General features: G+C 30.1%; 1 long non-coding RNA gene across 1 annotated transcript in view; it reads left to right on the forward strand.

The window, feature by feature from the left end:
• The first annotated feature begins 3,658 nt into the window (after positions 1-3,658).
• LOC112942073 (uncharacterized) overlaps positions 3,659-15,318 on the forward strand; it is a 72,672-nt gene continuing 61,012 nt past the window's right edge. The window contains exon 1 of the long non-coding RNA XR_003247895.2: positions 3,659-4,252. This is a non-coding gene — a long non-coding RNA (uncharacterized lncRNA). The remainder of the gene's footprint in view (positions 4,253-15,318) is intronic.

Consider the following 15,318-nt stretch of genomic DNA (forward strand, 5'->3'; position numbering starts at 1 on the left):
TCATGTCCACGACGGACCGTGATGGACTCCGTCGTCCCATACTTGTGTAATTTCTTCTGCTGCTTTTCTCATTACCCTCGACGACAGGTAGGACAAACCGTCATAGACACAATGGTCCGTCAAGGGTCTTCGTTCCAAAACACATCAACTCTGAAATCTAGGTACTGGGATCGACTCTCTGAACTTCACAACGGAATTGCAGCACGGACCGTCGTAGATACGACGGGCCGTCACAAACCTCTTTACTGAATTTAACTCTCTGAACCTTGTGATAGACCTGCAGATAGGACCGTCATTGATACGACAGACCGTCACAGGTTGCGTAACCCCGACTTGGTCGGACTTCTACTAAAAGTTTTTAAGGGGTGGTTCGGACTATTCGTGATTATACTTATGGAATTAGTGGGGTAAGTTTAATAATTTATTTACATGGGGGTTAAAGAGGATAATAGGGAAATAAATAATGGGGTACTTTTATCATAAGGGATTATATGATAATTAGGGTAAAAGAAAAAGAATCTGGAGAAGAAAAAGAAAAAGAACAGAAGGGAACGAACGAGCGAGAGAGAGAGAACGAAGAGGAAAGCAAAGGCATTGGGAAGTAGCTTACTTGATCACAATTCATCGGTGGAGGTAGGTTATGGTTTATTTCTATATGATACCTAAACTCTAAATAGTGATTGATATGTATTGGGTGGTATTGTAAAGTCTTCTATATGCTTGATTGTGTGGTTGTATGTTGTGAATTGTGTAATTGTGGTGGTTAGAATGATGAGACTATTGAATCTTCAATCTTAAATCCTCTCTATTAAGATGACGCCTTGGCATAAAGAAGGCTTGATGAACTAAAATAATGAGGTATATGGATCGGAGTGTCACGTTTCGACACGTAGTATTAGGGGATCAGAGAGTCACGTTCCAACACGTAGTATTAGGGGATCGGAGTGTCACGTTCCGACACATAGTATTAGGGGATCGGAGTGTCACGTTCCAACACGGTAGTAATAATAGATCGGAGTGTCACGTTCTGAAACGGTAGTATTAGGGGATCGGAGTGTCACATTCCAACACGATAATAGTAAAGAGAAGTAATCTTGAATTATGTTAATATACTCAAAATCGAAGAAACTATTCCCAAAATGAGTATAGTGTGGAGGCTTGAGTCCTCATAGGTGTGCTTGGTGTTGTTGCCAATGGTTCTTGTACTTGTTGTTGTCACCTGTTCAGTATTCTGGTTGATTTTATATTATTATTCAGTATATATTGCTTTCTATTTTGAGTTGGCCGATGATACATACTCAGTACGTGTTCTTTGTACTGACCCCTACTTGTAATTTTCTTCTTTGTTATTTGTGCAGTGCAGCAAGCGTGCCATCGACTTCGACTCGCACTCAACTCTAGCCAGTCTCCAGCATATAAGATTTTCAGGGTGAGCTATTGTTCCTAGCTCGCACTGGATTCTCTCATTCACGTCTTGATGTCCTTGAAGTTCGGACATGGACCATCTGTTTACTTATTTTAGATTCTTAAATACACTTAGATTTATAAATTTGAGGATAGATGTTCTTGGTGTGATGACTTCCAGATTTTGGGGATAATAATTGATAAACTTTAGAAGCTTATTTATTGGTTATATTAATATGTTTTAGGTCTTTCGCATTATATTTTGTTTTGTTATGGTTGAAATATTGGTAAATGTTGGAGTTAGATTTGTTGGTTCGCTCACATAGGAGGATAAGTGTGGGTGCCACTCGCGGCTCGTTTTGGGTCGTGACAGCAGCCCTGTCTGGTGGAGCAACTGATGAAGATTGATCCCTCTTACCCGGAGTTACACCACCTTGCTTATTCTTAGGGCACTCTCTTATGAAGTGACCCTCTTGACAAAACTTGAAGCAACCTGGCTTGCCATCACGACATTTATCGGGGTTGTTTTTACAACACTTAGCACATGTAGGATCCAAAATTCCTCCTTGTTCCATATTACCTTGGGATTGGGCTTTCCTGGCCATGAAGTTCTGAGACTTCTAGCTATTATACTCACCTCTATTTCTGGGCACAGGTGCACTAGAAGATGATGGTTCATGCCCCTTTTGCTTCTGAAATTGTGGTCGACTTGAACCACATTTCAATTAACTAGACTCATTACCAGTCTTAGCTTTCTTGTTCATGTACTCCTCTATATCCCTTAGCTTTACTTCTTCAACTTATTGCACATAGACCATAAACCTTGAAATGTGCATGTCTCCAATCACCATTGCAACCCTACCTTCTTTGCTTGAAGCACCACCCAGGCCAGCAACAAACAAGCTCATTCTACTCCTCGTATCCTTAATCATCTCCGGATCATAGCGAGGAAGTGGGATGAAATTTACCCTATACTCATGAACACATATAGAATCCATCTTAAGGATCTCTCACAGTTCTCGGGGAACGAAGCATCCCAAGAAGGCTTCTTCAAAACAAGCCCAACTAGCAAGTGGTGCGTATCCACCTCTACCCTCCTTCTACTAATCAAACTATGTTCTAGTAATGCCCTTGAGTTGATAAGCATCTACCTTAACTCTTAGTGTCCAAAACATGAATTGCCTCAAACACCTTCTTCACCTCTTACACAAAGTTTTCCGGATCCTCAATAGTGCTTGACAAGTGATGTTTGCGAGATTCATCTTCAAAAATTCCAGATTCATAGAAGTTTTTGCCCCTTATTGTTGAGAACCTCTTTGTTTCCCACATTGTTTGTCACATCTTTGCTTAACATCCGGATAATTCAGGGTCGGGGACTTCTCCTTGAGGTTGAACATTCTTTGCATTAGGCACCTATGGCTATTCGATACTCTTTCTGGTGGGTCGAACTCTGACTGCTCTTTGTGGAGGCATGAAAATGTGAAAACACGTGCAGACATGAATTTAATGGAAACTTTTTAGAGTAGAGCTTTTTATTTCATAACATACTTCCGCTAGATTATAAATTGGTATTTTGGACTATTCGTAACTACTTTATCAAAATTAGGGCGGGAATTTTAATAATTAAATTTGTTCATGGTTCAGGAAGATAACATTAAAATTAGTAAGATTTAATATATATTAGTTCATAATAAGTTACCCTAGATAATTAAAAGTACTAAGTGAGAGAAATACTATCTGCGGCGTCAACTAAAAGTGACTGTCATCCATGTAATGCTTCAAACTCTTTGATTTCTCGCAGTAATATTTAGTATGTTGCATTGTTATTGATTGGAAAAGAGAAATAAAATTGAGAAGAGATTGAAATTTAAAATGCCTCATATAGTGTGCTTCATTGGGAAGTTTGAGTTAGAGCAAAGTTAATTGTTGAAAGGTTGGTCATTCATTTAATTTAATGATGTGCTGGGAGAAAGAAGTTGCAAAGTTCAATTTTAAAGGCAGGGTTTGGCTTATAGTTTTGCAATTGGTTTCTTTTACTAGTGATTGGTTTTACAACATAGTGAGCATGACTTTATAACGCAACTTAATTATCATATTAAAAATAAATATTTTGATATATGAAGATAAATAATTAAATACTAGGCGTTTCAAATTATTTAAATTTCATTGAAGTTATGCTAATTGGAGGAATTAAGATTTACACTTAGGTTTGAACTTTAGAAAATTAATTAAAAGAATTAGATAAGTTTTTTTATTTTAAATGAACCCAATAAAAGTTCATTTATTTAATAACATAAAAGGATAAAGAATAGACCAAAAGTGGTCTGCATTGAACGAGAGAAAAAAACAAAAAAAAGCAAAACAAAAATGAAAAGCTTAAAAAGGAAATCTACATTTCATGTTCTTGGGTATTTTGCCCAAACTGTCACATCTTCTCCGATTAAAATCCAGCTTGCAGATCTCCATTCATGTATCATCACTACCACACAAACTATAATCTATAAGACACACAGATTTGGTGTGTAATCATTTTATCGGTAAATTTCTCATTAACACTATGATTCGACCAATGATGACTTCTTCAGTTTGAGTGGCATAGATCTAAATTTCAATAGAGATACGAGATGTTTTAGAGTATTTCTGTTCATTTTCCTTTGAAATAGCCTTAAATTTACGGTCTCAGAAGCTGCCAAAACTTCATCCCAGCTAAATTGAGCGTAATCCAGATAAGTCTTCCACCCCTTCAATTGACATATTTTTTTCTTGGGTTCTCACATTTAATTTATCCTCCCAGCAAGTTGAACCCCTAAAGGAGTTGATACCATTTCTCAAGACAACAAATAAACAGGTTTTGTTCCAAATTCTACTAAATATTTTAGTGTTCTAGCTTTTTCATATCGACTGACTCTTTTACACAATTCCTTGTTGTTGATACATTTACTTAACTCTTTGTCTCCCAATTGTAGCATGTAGTCCTTGTTTTGAAGTTCTATTATCTCAAAATTAGGAATTTTTACTTTTTCTAATTGCACAAATGTTTTAGCCTTTTGCAGAATCTCTTGAAAATTGTGAAATGGCTGCCTATTTATATGTCAAAATTAACAATACGATTAGTAAAAAAAAGAGTCTGCTAGGGAGTTGCCGTACATGAATGTATGACATATTTCCACCTCCTTAATAATCATCCTGCTATTTATGTATCTAAAATCCCAAGATATAAACCATGGACCCTCCAAATTTCCATCTAATACTTATTGAGCAAATAGAGAGTCCATCTCAATGATCAGTGGAACTTGATTAGTATGCAAACAATAATCTAGGTCCATTTTGATAACTTTAATTTCAGACTCAATAACTAAAACATCTTTTAATACTCTGGTCTTATAATAAATGAAGTCACCAAGTTCATTTCTTACACAGATGGTAAAAGAAACTATCCCTGACCTATCAGTGTTGCATTAATAAGTTTCACTGGGAGGATGAATCCATCTAACAACCTTGTAGTTAATCAGTGGTAAATACCTCTCTAAGAACTTCACAATTAGGGACCAAGTCTTACCCATCTCTTTAAGCCAAGGATATCAACATTTTTCAAATAAATATATGTTTTTTTAATCTCCCACACTAAAGCTAGCTTACTCATTTTCTCCCAATGATTGTTCAAGTTTCTTCTTTTCCATATACTTCATATAATAAATGCAGGAACTGCTTTACGAAATGGTTTCAATTTTTTAGAGAAATCAATATTCCACCTATCCTCCAAAATATACCTAAGTTGAACCACTGGAAAATGCAAACATGTAACTTCTGCAGAAAACCTCAACATTTATATGAATCAAGATAGAGAATAAATAAATCCATAGAAGATTCTTGTATATCATCAATAGAACAACAACACTCTATTGAATCAATTATGCTCCTTCTAATCAAAACCTCTCATGTACGAATTCTTCTTAACCACATTCTCCAACAAAAGGAAAGACACCTTAAAAGGTATGTCTTTTCCCAACTGTTGAGAATTATCGCTGTGTCACGACCCCAAAAATTGATGTGATGACACTGATCTTGTCCCACCAATAAAAGTCAGCCTGAAATTATACCATTACAATAAAATGCGTAAATTAAATACCCCCAAAATTTGGTTGAGATACAATTGAATTAAAAGAAAAATACAAGGCACATATTACATTGTTTCTGAATTAGAAAAGATCATAAACATGATTAAGAAAGTTTGGTGAGATGAAAAACAGCTACCTCACAAATCTACGAGAAGCCTCGGAAAAAAAGAGAACATATTACAAAGGAAGGGGCTAGTAACCAACTAAAAACTATAGAAGAAAGGGGTAAGTACCAAATCACACGGTACACAAAAACTAAAGCTCTAAACACAAGCTAAGGAAATGGAATACGAGTACCCTTACAACCCTAACCAAGCTTCTACAACTATAATTTGCTTAAAAATCAACCTAACCTAACAATTCACTATTTACAAGCACATATCTCAACAACAACATTCTAAGCATCACATATTCTAAACAATGAGCTCAATAATCATCAATAAAACTTCCACAAGTACATCTTGCATTAAACCTGCACAACCTAACAAGTCATAATTCACATAGTAAACAACTCAACAACAATACTATACCAATTACATAGCTCTAACAGCAACCTCAATATTCATCAATCAAAGTTCCACAGAAAGGAACTCCCAAGATCCGCTACAATATCAAGTTCACTAATGAGAAATATGTGTAATGCAATGGAATGTAATGGTCATGTATGACTTAGTAATACACACCCGTTGTCTCTCAGACCAGGACCGCTACGGGATATATATGTACATGCATGTATCACGGTTTGTGATACAACCCACAATAGTAGTAACCAAAGTGGCACACAATACGTTCCTCAAAATATATTATCCATAATGGAACGTGATACGTCCCACAAAATATAGTATCCATCGTGGCATGCGATATGTCCCTTGAAATATAGTATCCATCATGGAGCGCTATACATATTATAATCGAAAACTATCATATATATATACATATATATATACATACATACACACACACACACACACACACACACACACACACACATATATATATATATATATTAAGTTGTTATTTAATTTTAATATTAATATTTTAAATTTTTCTTTACAAAAAATGTTGCTTTATAATAATAAAATATCAACTAAGTAGATATGTGCCAATATAAACAAAAGTGTCGTTAGAAGGAATTATCCAACATAAATAGAGATATTAAAGAATTATGAAAGAGAGGAAAGAAAGATTGAGCAAATACGGAAAATAAAGTTGAAAAATATGGAAGCATGATAGCAACCAAAATGAAAAAAAGCATAAGACAAGTTAAATGAAAATTTTTTGTCAAATGTTGGTATACATTTGACCTACCATTTTGATTTTGTTAAAATTATCAACTATAAAGTGGAAAAAATGGAAGAAAATGGTGATTTTCTTCTTCAAAGAATTTCTATAAATTGCACGAGAAACGAGTTGATATAGCAGTGTAGAGAGGGCCCAAAACAAAACAATCGATATATTTCTTTGAGTTCTTTTTGTACTACATTTTTAAGTATTTAATGTTGAAAATTATTCTAATTCCTGCTTTTAATTAAATAGTGGAATTATTTTCCTTGAATATTTCTTCTATTTTTTATTTAATGGAGAAGAATATTTTCATTGGTAATATTATTTCTATTATGGAGTAATTTTCTTTTGTGTTGGGAAGTTGACGGATCTTGATTCTTCTATATAATAGTAGTTATTATATCTAAATTTATGTGTGTGACCTTAAGTTATAGATTTCATTTTTATTTATTTTATAGTTAAATGTTATTTGATTTATTAACATATATCCATTGATTATTACGTATTAACATATTACTAATTTTGTAATCAAGAGAGGACGAAGAAGTAATATTGTTAATTGGGGTATTGGTATTTTGCTTATATGGTAGGGACATCTATCTATTTTATGTTATAATTAATTTACACTTATTTGTAATCGAAAGAGGCAAATAGTGTAATAATTAGTTATAACAAGTAAGTTAATCTAAAGAGACTTACTTAGAAAAATATGTTTTAGTTCAAGTACACATTTCATGTTCTAAAATATTACTATTTTGGCAATTAAATAGTATAAACGAGTGGAGTGCATTTAATTGTTTAATTTTTGTAAAAATATATAAATATAATCATGAGAGATAATTATACTTTATGAGAAATATAAATTTAGGAATAAATAATTTACTTTACATAGAAATATTGTTGAAGTCAAGATCCCCAACATCTTTTAATATATTGTGATAACTAACATATTTTCTCTATTTTTGTATTATTAATTAATTGATTAACCCTTCAACTATTTTTGATTTTCTTAAATAGTATTTTAAACAAGAAACATCTGTAGAAAAGACAAACCAATCTTTATGGGTTCGACATATTTTTATTCTATTATTTGACACACTGCGCGTTAAAGATATATACAATCAGTGACTCGCCAAATTTTTGGCGCCACTGCCAGGGATTGGCAAAAATCGACAACAGATTAATTGTTTTTTACAACTAAATTGAGGTTTTTTTAAAAAAAAAACTTTAAAATCATTTTTCTAAAATTTCAGGAAGTATATCACCCGTTCTTCTTTAGGAAAATTGGTTTTATACAATTCCGAAATTGAAAAATCATTGCGGTTCTTACAAAAAGAGCAGGCCTCTCAATCTTGAATCTCTTCACAATAAGAAATAGTGAACAACGAGCTTAATAATAATAACAATCCACTTCCACCACATCAAGTAGAAGAACAATTTGATGAGGTAGCACCTCAACTTGATAGGATTCTTGGAGATTATATAAGACCTGATCACTTTGAAGGAGAATCAAGTGTGCGGAGGACACCAATAGCAGCAAATAACTTTGAGATCCGCACAGGCTTAATTAAGACCATAAAAAATTCATGTCAATTTACAGGTTCTGTAGTTGAAGATCCTCACAGTCACCTGATTGATTTTCTTGAGCTAGTTTAAACTTGTAAGTACAATGGTGTCACAACTGATGCAATTTTATTGCGAATTTTTCCTTTTTCACTAAAAGAAGAAGCCAAGACATGGTTACGTAGCTTACAAAGAGGTTCTATTAGCACATGGGATCAAATGACCTAGAAAAATTTTAACAAGTACTTTTCACTTGCAAAATCAATTAAAATGAACAAAGAAATTAATAATTTTATGCAAACATATATTGAATCTGTTTATCAGGCTTGGGAAAAACTAGGTTCAATGCTAAGAAAATGTCCATACCATGGAATCTCATATCCCGATATGTTATAATTTTTTTATCATGGCCTAAAACCATCAGCTAGAAATGTAATTGATGCATCATCAGGAGGATTTATAATGAGCTAAAGAACTGCAGAAGCAATAAAACTACTAAATGAAATTTCAGAAATACAGTTCAATGGCCATCTGACCGAGTGATTATGAAAAAAGCAGTAGGAATCAATCAAGTTGAAGCTTTAAATTCATTTAACCAACAAATCACAACTCTAACACAAAAATTTGAGGCATTTCAGGTAAGTTATCAATCATTATGGCAACTTGAAAATTGTGATGCTTGTGTAGGTAATCATCTGAATCATGAGTATCAAGTTTATGTTCAAAATGATTAACATGTAAACGCTATTGGGCATAACAATAATTATCCAATTAGTAGTTTTATGGAACAAAAACACCCAAGATTTCATTAGAGTAATCCTAATAGCGCTGAGAATCCTCAACGATTTTTAATCAAAAGTAGAAGGGGCCATCTGGTTTTCGAAATCAAAAACAGAGGACAACAGAACTTTCAGCAGTACCAACAACAACCTCAGATAAATCAAGAATCAAACATTGAAGATTTTCTCAATAAAGACCTGAAGGCTACTGATTAGTTGATAAAAGAACACATCACGGTCACTAATGAGAAGGTTGAAAGCCATCTTTTAGCTATTAGAAACTTGAAAATTCAGGTAAGTGAAATAGAAACACTTGTATCGGAAAAAATTCAAGGTTCTTTACCAAGCAACACTGAGAAAAATCCTAAGGAACATCTCAAAGCTATCTCCCTACAAACGTGTGGCCTTTGATAAAAGGCCACACTTTTTGACTTTAAGCCACACTTTTTCAGGGGTGGCTGAAAACCCCGTAACATTAGAGATTAAGTGTTGCCTAAGCAGTTGCGCATAAAAGAGTTGCCAAAAGGCAAAAAGGCCATGCTTCTGCAGCAACGCTTAAAAGTGTTGCCTTAGCAGCTACACTTTTAAGCTTAGCCTTAAAGACAAACCGCGCTTTTTCAGTTTCGCTTAAAATTGTGGCCTTAGCAACGACATTTTGAAGCATAGCCTTAAAGGCAAAAAGGCCATGCTTTTCAATTACGCTTAAAAGTGTGGCTTAAGCATCAACATTTTCAAGCATAGCCTAATAGACAAAAAGGACACACAATTTATATGCCACAATTTCTAATTAAAATATACCAATATTGTTTTGTGATAAATAATCAAAAGCATGAAGTTAGCTAATAAGTAATTCAAATTGATAGAATTTTCATAAACTTCAAAACATAATATGTGTTGTGTACATACACATACTTATAAAGCATTAATATTCTAAATGTGTATACAATAGTTCAAAAAGTACTCTTACAATAGTTCAATATATTCCACAAATGAATATATTTCACAAAATCAATTTAATGTATTCAAACTTTTACAAATGTTCAAAAACTCATCATCATCCACTTCGAATTTGTTCACTTCCATTTCCCTACACAAATCAAATTGCGATGGTTATAGAATAGGCAAGAAGTTCCATACCGCAACATTTATTTAAGAGGCAAGAAGTCCAGGTTGTAGTAGTTTTTATAATCATTCATGCAACAATAGGTCAAAATTTTTGTATAAAATGATGGATTCATAACCTCAATATTTCTATTTTATTACTAAAAATTAGGTCAAACACCCCCCCCCCCCAACCTCCACAAAATGGTATCAGATCTATGAAAGATGAAAAGAAGTATGGTATCAACAGAAAGATAAGAAAAATAAAAAGAAAATTGAACAAATTATATCAAGAATACAAAGAACTTAATGTTACAAAAACCAACAATAAAGGATTAGAAGAAATGATAGATATTATTTCTAAATTAGAATATAAATGTATTAAATACTTAAAAATATGATGAATAACGAATATAAACAAGAACTTGATAAAATAATTATGGCAAAAAGAAAAGAATTAAGGCACAGACAAAATAGACTAAATAACAATATATTTGCAGGAATTTGTTAAAAATCTATAATAGCACAAAGAAATACTATTTTATATCTAGAAATACAAATAAATAATTTAGAATATAAACTACAACATAATTTATAAATAAGGAAGAATATGCAATAGATGAGAAAATATTTGAAAACTATGAAGGATTAAAAATAAGAATAATATTTTCTAATCTAGGAAGAAGATATAAGAAAATAGGTGACAATTTAAGTTTAATGTTAGAAAAAAAAACGGTAAAATTAGAAGATAGTTTAACTGCTATGGAAAGGATAGCAAAAGAAAATGAAGAAATAGATAGAAAAATGGAAATTGAAAAAATAAAACATCAAGCGAGGAAAGAAGTACAACAAATAGGAAATGTAAAAAACAAAGAAATTTTAGAGCTAGAAAAGAATTAGCAATGTTGAAAGAAATGTATGAAATAAAACAAAAAGATAAAGAACAGAAAAAAAACATGGCAAATGAGATAAACAAATTTAAAGAAAGATTGCAATTAGACGATAAAGAAATTAATAAAATAATATAACTAATCTACCAGAGGTAAGAATTGATTTGATGATATCAACAATAATTTAGCAGAACAATACTCAGAGATAAGTGAAACATATACAGAACTTTTAGATAATATTGACAATACGAAAAATGTAGAAATAAATACGGGAGATATAGACATGAATGAAAAACCTAGTAAATCACGAGTAAAAAATTCAAATACTTAAATCCAACATATTATAATATAAGTTATGAAAAATATGATAGAGAAAAGATTTTATGGGATAAAAGATTAAATAAGTGGACGCCTAAACCAACAACTGAACAACATAATTTTTTAGATTTAGACTGTGTAGCAGATATAAATAAAACAATTCAATTATGGATGGGATATATATCAAAACAATTAATAGATAATAAGATAGGAATGACGGAAACACCAGGATATATAGAAAGAACACTTATAGGAATAGCAAAATTATGGTTACAAAATTTAACACAAGAAAGTATAAAGACTTTAAAAAATAATAAAAATTTAATGGAGAAATAGCTACAACATCTATGGAAATATTAAATTAATATGAAATAGCTATAAGAAATGAATTAAGTAGTATGACAACAGAATTAGAAGAACAAAATAAACAAAAAATTATAAATAGAGAATATAAATTCTATTTATAATTTTTTCTTTATTTTGTTCTTCTAATTCTGTTGTCATACTACTTAATTCATTTCTATTTATAATTTTTTATTTATTTTGTTCTTCTAATTCTCTATATTTATAATAATATGTGTTATATAAATAAATATACATGCACATTTAGAGAATATTATTATAAAGGAACATATAACATGGAAGAAAGTAAAGAAATAAGAAAATTATATTTTACAAAAATTACCAGAACCTTTTAGTTCAAAAATAATAAAAAGTTGGAATGAAGCAGAATTAAAAGATACTTTAGGAGCTAGAATGAAATTGTTACAAAAATGGTTTACAGAATTATGTGAAAAACATAAAGAAGACATAAAAATGGAAAAAGTATTAGTAAAAAATTTAGCATGTTGCAAAAATACAATAGCACCTTAATTTGGTTGCACAGATAGATATTATAAAAAGAAGTATAATAAAAATAAAAACTATAAAAAAAATATAGATCAACATATAAATATAAAAAACCAAGAAAGAGATATTATGTAAAAAAATACAAAACTAAAAGACCATTTAGACCAAAAAGAAAATTGACGGAATGTACTTGCTATGATAGCGGAAAATTAGGACATCTAGCTAAAGACTGTAAATTACCTAAAAATCCAAAGAAAAAAAAGATATCAGAAATAATTATGAAAAACGAAAAATATACACAAATAGAATATGTCGATTGCGATTTAGAAAGTGAAGATAGTATACATGAAATATCATAAAATGAAATGGATAATGACATAGAATAAGAATCAGATAATGAACTTTATAGTATAATTGACTGAAGCACATATACAAATAATAAATAAAGAAGAATTTCAAGATGAAGAAACTTTAGAACAAAAAATACTATTTGATAATAGTATATTTGAACAAATAAAAGGAAAAGAATTAGATCTAAGTGTAGAAAAAATATTAGAAGTACCAAAAATAAAAAATTGATTTAAAAGACAAAAAAAATATATTATGTAGTAAGCCAAAGAGAACATATCATAGACTATAAGTATACAAAATGAAAAGTTAAAATACCAATAATAAATAAAAGAATAATTAATAATGAAATACAAGATATAAATGCTAAAAATCCAATTAAATATGTACATTTAGGAGGAACTGAAATATTAATAAAAGCATGTTTTAGAGAAGGAATAGATACACCTATAGGAATATGTTTAGCAGATGACAGAATTATACAACCTATAGAAAAAAGTATAATAAATGCAGTAAAAAGTAATTTAATATACAAAAAAATTTAAATTTATAATACGTGCTAATTACTCAGTAGCAATTAATGACAAAAATATAGATAAATCATTAGTATTATATTGGAAAATGTCAGGAATAGAGCTAGCACCCGGAAGTAAAATATTTACATCCAGATGTAAAAATTTATATGTTTTAACAACAAAACATAAAATAACAACAAAAAATAAAATAAATAAAATAAAAGTAGAAAACCCCTTTGAAAAAATAGTTACGGTTATAGATAATAATGACTATAGTTATAACGAAATTGATATAGAAAGAGATTTAGAGATAGTACAAGAAAGACTAAGCACATCAAAAAGAATATGTAATAATGATATATCACAAACATAATCAAGAATGAGTACTTCAAATAATTCCAAAAAAATAAATATAAGTTCACAAAGATTAATAGAAGAAAAAATAAAATCACACCATTATTATATAACAGGAATAATAGAACAAAGAAAATATTTAATACTAATAAATACACGACAAGAAGAAAGCTATATTACAAGAGAGTTAGTAATGGAAGATAAAATAATTACGGAACACTCATGCCCAGCATTACCAAAAGTATTAATAAGTATTGAAGAAGAACAGAACAAGAAATAATAATTGGAGGTATACCAATGATAGTAAAATTTAAAATACATCAAGAAAATGAGAATATAACATTAGGAATAAAATGGCTAGAACAAGTAAAACCATATAATATAGAGGATAAACAATTAAAGATAAATTATCAAAATAAAAAAGTCATAATAAAAAGAACTTTAATATAAATATATGAAAATATGTATACTCGCGAAGATAATAATAGAAGGATATTATAACAGATATTATACATCAATGATAGATACAGGAGCAGAGGCTAATATATGTAAATACAATTGTTTACCAGAAGAAAAATGGGAAAAGTTAAAAACACCAATAGTAGTAACAGGATTTAATAATGAGGAATGTATGATCACATACAAGTCAAAAAATATAAAAATACAAATATGGGATAAAATATTAACTGTAAACAAAATATATAATTTTGAACTAACAACAAATGTTATGTTATTAGGAATGCCATTTTTAGAAAAATTATATCCACATATAATAACAAAACACACTGGTGGTTCACAACACCATGTAAACAAAGGTAGGAGCAAGAAGAGTAGGTAATAAAAGAAGAAAAACAACAGAATGAATTAAAGGCAGTGAAAAAATTACACAAAAATTAGAAAATATAAAAAAAGAAGACCCTAGAATAGAATTAATTATATTTTCCTTAGATAAAGTAAAAATAATCCAAGAAAATTAGAATTATTATATGACAAAGATCCTTTACAAGGATGGGAAAAACATAAAACACAAGTTAAAATTGAACTGATTGATGAAAATAGTATAATAACACAGAAACCATTAAAATATAATTTTAATGATTTAAATGAATTTAAAATACATATAAGTGAATTATTAAAAAATGGATATATACAAGAAAGTAATAGTAAACATACAAGTCTGTCATTTATTGTTAATAAATATAGTGAAAAAAAAAGAGGAAAAAGTAGAATGGTAATTGATTATAGAAATTTAAATGCAAAAACTAAAACATACAATTATCCAATACAAAAAAAAAATATTAAAGATAAGACAAATACATGGATATAATTACTTTAGTAAATTTGATTGTAAATCAGGATTTTATCATTTAAAATTAGAAGAAGAATCTAAAAAACTTACCGCATTCACAGTACCACAAGGATTTTACGAATGGAATGTTTACCATTTGGATGTAAAAATGCACCATGTAGGTTTCAACATTTTATGGATAACTATTTTAAACAACTAGAAAATTGTGTAGTATATATTGATGATATATTATTATATTCTAAAACACAAGATGAACACATAAGATTACTGGAAAAATTTATACATATAATACAACACTCAGGAATAAGTTTAAGCAAAAAGAAAGCAGAAATAATGAAAAAAACAAATAGAATTCCTAGGAATACAAATATATAAAAATGGAATAAAGATGCAAACGTATATAGTACAAAAAAAATAACCTCAAATTAACAATTAGATACAAAAAAGAAATTACAATCCTTTTTAGGATTACTTACCCAATTAAGG

This window comes from Solanum lycopersicum, chromosome 8 (genome assembly GCF_036512215.1).
Source record: "Solanum lycopersicum chromosome 8, SLM_r2.1".
Classification (NCBI taxonomy): domain Eukaryota; kingdom Viridiplantae; phylum Streptophyta; class Magnoliopsida; order Solanales; family Solanaceae; genus Solanum; species Solanum lycopersicum.